The sequence below is a fragment of the Rhinopithecus bieti genome, unplaced genomic scaffold (assembly GCF_001698545.2).
Source record: "Rhinopithecus bieti isolate Rb0 unplaced genomic scaffold, ASM169854v2 scaffold_2339, whole genome shotgun sequence".
Taxonomy (NCBI): domain Eukaryota; kingdom Metazoa; phylum Chordata; class Mammalia; order Primates; family Cercopithecidae; genus Rhinopithecus; species Rhinopithecus bieti.
In genome coordinates, this window is record NW_016803819.1 from 911381 (window position 1) to 917169 (window position 5789).

The window sequence follows — 5789 nt, forward strand, 5'->3', positions numbered from 1 at the left end:
GGCGCACACTACCACGCCTGGCTAATTTTGTATTTTGGTAGAGACGGGGTTTCACCTTGTTGGCCAGGCTGGTCTCGAACCCCTGACCTCCAGTGATCCGCCCACCTCAGCCTCCCAAAGTGTGAGGTTACAGGCGTGAGCCGCACCCGGCCTAACCTGACCTTTAATTTGCTGTTACCTTGTCTAAATTTAACAGAATTGGGGGTGGGGTGGGGGGAGAAAGTTTAAAAGTATTTTCATGAAACCAGAACCACCACTTAGCAAAACCTTTAAACGGAATGAATTCCTGAGCTCATAGAAGTGCAAATCGCAAGGTTACACATTGTCTCCTAGAAACGGCACCTGGTTCTGAACTCTTTGCTAAAGCAAATGCTTTGCTAAAGGATTCTGATTCAGCCCACTGTAAAATCTCAAGCACAGGTAGATTTTCCACTTACTCTCCATTACACACACGTCCCTCTAGCAAAACCAAAAACAGCATTTGATGAAAGCTAAAGATTACAATTATCCGGGGACTCCGAGCCACTGAAAAATAGAGTTTGCAAAGAAATCCCTTTGCCCCCGTCTTCCCCTCACCATCCCTGCCCCTTCCACAGAAGGGAACTGAAATCATATGCAATTTGAAATTTTTAATATGAATATACTAAAGTAGGAAGCACGTACCTGCTAAGCACCTGGCGCTCTCTTTCCCTGCTTGCTCTCTCCTCCCACACTCTGGCAACGGAATGCCCTTCAAAACCATGGCTCAGTGCTTTTGGTAAATGTTTTACGAGACACTAAACAGGCTTGTGTCCCACCCTCAGAGCAAACACCATTGAGGGAACACAATATAATGGTCGAAAAGATATCATGTAATGTACAATAATGAAAATGAACAAGCAGGCTCTATTTCCACACTTCCCCTTAAGGGGGAAAAAAATGTCAAACTTTCAGGTGGTGGGGGCAGAGTTGCAGGAAGGGATCATAGAAATAAACCTTGACACTGGAAGCGTTACAGCAATTTTTTTTAAGGTGGCATTATGATAAGCTCATTGTTCTAATCCCCAAACAAGTCTTGGCTTGCCGAGCTAAAAAACTGTCAAAGGCAAGAGTTAATAAAAGGTGGAGTTCACTGGACTATGTAGATGCAGTAGCATCTCCACATTGACCACATATTCCTATTTATCTGAGAAAATGCAACTCAAAAAAGTGCTCATAAACCATCCTCCACAATAACCAAAGATACTTCCCATTTTCCATATCCTTCAAGTTATTCACAGTTAAGACCCAACTCTGCTCCAAACCAGAAGTTTTGCATTCCATTCAAGTTAACAATTACAACTGGAGGATAACAGAAACTTGCTGGCACCAAACTATTAGAATGTCAGGTGCCTCCTGGTACCACCAGGGTTAATGAGATAAAGAGAGGGTGCCCAGGGATCATCTGTCTGCCTGGTTTTACAGAAACTACCTAGGGAGATTGCTAGAGTCTTGGGCCCATGCGAGCAGCACGCACTCACCTGCTGTTGGAGGACTGAGTGGGACAGTCTAAGACATGAGCAAGTAGAATTACTTAGCTACATACAGTCAAGCCCACTCGATAAAAGGAGACCACGACCGTCTAGAGAAGAAGCCAGAATTGGCTTTGGTTGCAGAATCACACCCACAGACAGGATAGGCAAGTAAGATAACCCATTCTCTGTCCCCGCCCACTCCTCCAATCCCCCAGAGAGCGCTCAGAATTTTGCATTTCCTACCTTTAGAATGTCTGCTGAGGTGGAAACAAAACAAAGCAAAACAAAACTGAACCTAGAATTGAGATCATGTGTTTTCTACACTCCAGCTGTGTGACCTTGAGGGAGTAACTTAACCTCCCTGAGCCCGTCTCCTCATCTATAAAGTACAAATGTCTAGAACCACAGAAGTTATTTCCAAGAACTGACAGCTCCCCAGCTCCAGGAGCCTAGAAAATGGCACAGAGAAGTTCTTGACAGTTTTAAAATGTCAGAAGGGTTGTTGTCATTTTTTGATCTCCTACCTTATGTGGATGGGTTCCATCTTATTTTCAATGTCCTCATGTTGCAGAAGCTTCCGGTTAGTCCTAGGACTAAAGGGCAACTGAGCTCGCTTCTCCTGGGTCTGACTGACTAATCTGTTAGGGTGGGTACCATAAATGACCGTTTTATCTGCCTGCCCGGGGCGGGGCGACAGGGCCTCCCCGCCCTCCAGCCTGCCTGTCAGCTCCTTTTGCTTTCACAACATCTCATCTTGCCCTCTACCACAGTGAACTGACCCGCCTCAGAACGCCTCATTTGGGCCTCCCTTTTTCTCTTTTTTCCCTCTCCTCCTCTCTCCTTTCTTGCTTTGCTTCCCTGAGAGGAACATAATGGGTGTTGGGGGAGGGCAATGATTCTCTTTTTCTTTTTTCTTTTTTGAGACGGATTCTCGCTCTGTCACCCAGACTGGAGTGCAGTGGCACTATCTTGGCTCACTGAAACCTCCGTCTCCCAAGTTCAAGTGATTCTCCAGCCTCAGCCTCCCAAGTATCTGGGATTATAGGCACCTGACACCATGCCCGGCTAATTTTTGTATTTTTAGTAAAGACAGGGTTTCACCATGTTGGCCAGGCTGGTCTCAAACTCCTGACTTCAGGTGATCCACCTGCCTTGGCCTCCCAAAGTGCTGGGATTAAAGGCATGAGCCACTGCACCCGGCCTTCATCATTCTATTTCTCCTTCTACTATTTTATGTGACATGTCACACAACCCAGTGCATGGATTAGACAGGTATTATTATTCTCGAGATTCAGAGATGCAGACAGATTCAACAACAGCCCAAGGTCACTGAGCCATTGCTGACAGGCCAGGGGCTGAGGTGCCCTTTCCCGACAGCCCAGGATTTCCCTCAAGCCACTGACCTCCAAAAGCACCTCCTCTCAGAGCAGTAAGGCCCCACCTGGTCTAACCTGCTCTCCCCACTACCTGTGGCAGTTTCCTCTACCATCCCTCTCATCTTCCTTCAGCCCTTGGCACGGGTCAGTCCCTTATTCTAATTTTGGGGTTTATTTCACTTGACCTCTTGTCCCTTGGGTGCCCTTCTTTACACAAACCCAAGAGGAGTAAATCCCCTGCATGCTGGGGGTAATTACTCCCATCACAGAAGTCTTTCCCATGAGAACCCCTCTTGGGTCACCCGTCTCATTCACTCTGCATTAGGGTACTTGTGTGTCCTCAAATGCCCCTCCCTCCCTCCCTCCCTCCTTCCTTCCTTCCTTCCTTCTTTCCTTCCTTCCTTCCTTCTTTTTTCTTTCTTTTTTTTCACAGTCTTGCCCTGTTGCCCAGGCTGGAGTGCAATGGCGCAATCTCAGCTCACTGCAACCTCCACTTCCCAGGTTCTCCTGCCTCAGCCTCCTGAGTAGCTGGGATTATAGGCATGCACCACCACACCTGGCTAATTTCTCTGTAGTTTTAGTAGAGATAGGGTTTCACCATGTTGGTCAGGCTGGTCTTGAACTCCTGATCTCAAATGATCCACCCGCTTCAGCCTCCCAAAGTGCTGGGATTACAGGCGTGAGCCACCGTGCCCGACCCTCAACTGCTTTCTAGATCACCAGAGCACTCACCTCTGCACTCCCTGGCAGGGAGTCCAAGGCCTTAATGTTCAGAAATATACTTAAATTTTGATGAAAAAAGTTTGAAGACACAAAATCGGAATCCCAAACAGTGTTTCAAAGGCATATATTCTACGTACAGTCAGCCCTCAGTATGCTTGGGTTCCGCATCCCTGAAGTCAACCAACCACAGAACAAGAATATTCAAAAATCTCGTGTACCCCATAAATATATATACTACTATGTGCCCACAAAAAAAGTAAAAATTTAAAAATGTAAAAGGATGGCTATGTCTGTAGTAAACACATACAGACTTCTTTTTCTTGTCATTATTCCCTAAACAATACAGCATAACAACTACTTACATAGCGTTTCCATTGGATTAGGTATTCTAAGTCATCTAGAGATGACTCAAAGTATATGGGAAGATATGTGTAGGTCATATGCAAATACTGCACCATTTTATATAGGGGACTCAAGCATCCAAAATCTGGGGGCCTGCAATCAATCCCCCATGGATACAGAAGGATCACTATATAAACAAATTTGGGGTTTTAAGGTAGTTGCTTTGCTTTTTTTTTTTATTTTTTGTATTTCAATGAGGATAAGAAAATGGGATTATGAAGTCCAGATAGCAAATAAGCCAGCCATCAAATCACACCACAAAACAAGCATTGTTTCTTTTCTTTTTTTTGAGACGAAGTCTCACTCTGTCACTCATGTTGGAGTGCAGTGGTGCCATTGCAGCTCACTGTAATCTCCACCTCCCGGGTTCCAGTGATTCTCCTGCCTCAGCTTCCTGAGTTGCTGGGACTACTGGCGCACACCACCACACCCGGCTAATTTTGCTATTTTTTTAGAGATAGCAAAAGCCTGACCTTGTTGGTCAGGCTGGTCTCAAACTCCTGAGCTCAAGTGATCCGCTTGCCTAGGCCTCCCAAAGTGCTGGGATTACAGGCGTGAGCCACCATGCCCGGCTGCAAACATTGCTTCTCAAGTGCCTACAATAATCAGTTATTTGATATATGACACCTCATTTAATTAAATAGACAGATGAGAGGACAGACTCAGAGAGGCTGCCCAAGGATACACAGTTAATAATGACAGATCTGAGAATCCAAGCAGGTCCCAGTTGGAGCCCTTGCTCTTTGCCTGAGTCACACTCTCATGCACGTGCACACTGTAGCCTACTCACCCTAAGAGCCTGTCTACTGCCCAATCAGGGGTGTCCAATCTTTTGGCTTCCCTGGGTCACATTGGAAGAAGAACTGTCTTTGGCCACACATAAAATACACTGATACTAATGATAGCTGATGAGCTTAAAAAAAAAAAAGTCCCAAAGGAAGCTTATGAATTTGTGTTGGGCCACATTCAAAGTCATCCTGGACATGCCACAGGTTGGACAAGCTTGGTCTAAATCAAGATCCAACCCAGGAGTGGTGGCTCACACCTGTAGTCCCAGCACTCTGGGAGGCCCAGGCAGGAGGATCACTTGAGCCCAGAGTTTAGGACCAGCCTGGGCAACATAGTGAGACCCTCGTTTCTACAAAAAAATATATAAAATGATCCAGGTACAGTGGCATGTGCCTGTGGTCCCAGCTACTTGGGAGGCTGAGGTGGGAGGATTGCTTGGGCCAGGAGTTGTAGTTGAGGCTATAGTGAGCCAAGATCACACCACTGTAACAGAGTGCCCTGGGTAACAGAGTGACATCTTGTCTTTAAAAAAAAATCACTTACATGTTATTTTCTGCCAATCTCTGACCAGAACCAGTTCAACCCTGTTTTTCTCCTTCAATTCTTTTTTTTTGTTTTGTTTTGAGATGGAGTTTCACTCTTGTTGCCCAGGCTGGAGTGCAATGGAATGATCTTGGCTCACTGCAATCTCCACCTCCCGGGTTCAAGCGATTCTCCTGGTTCAGCCTCCCAAGTAGCTGGGATTATAGGTGTGCGCCACCACGCCCAGCTAATTTTGTATTTTTAGTAGAGACGGGGTTTCTGCATGTTGGTCAGGTTGGTCTCGAACTCCCAACCTCAGGTGATCTGCCCACCTTGGCCTCCCAAAGTGCTGGGATTACAGGCGTGAGCCACCACACTTGGCATTCTTCAATCCTTTGCCTTGGCCTCCTCACCCTCCTCTCCCACTTCCCTCCACCCTACCCTCCCTTTTATTTTCTTTTCTTTTCTTTTTTTTTTTTTTTTT

The 5789-nt window shown here is 46.1% G+C and overlaps 1 protein-coding gene across 8 annotated transcripts in view; it reads right to left on the reverse strand.

Annotated features, from left to right (window-relative positions):
• Positions 1-5789, reverse strand: part of RBM47 (RNA binding motif protein 47) — a 228978-nt gene that overhangs the window by 100076 nt on the left and 123113 nt on the right. Inside the window, exon 1 of one of the 8 annotated variants that reach the window (XM_017854451.1) lies at positions 2018-2124. The exons of 5 other annotated variants lie outside the window; for them this stretch is intronic. The gene's annotated coding sequence lies outside the window, so the exon portion shown is untranslated. Of the gene's footprint in view, positions 1-663; positions 901-2017; positions 2142-5789 lie in introns of those variants that run through there. 2 more of the 8 variants (XM_017854409.1, XM_017854423.1) reach the window with 2 other exon arrangements.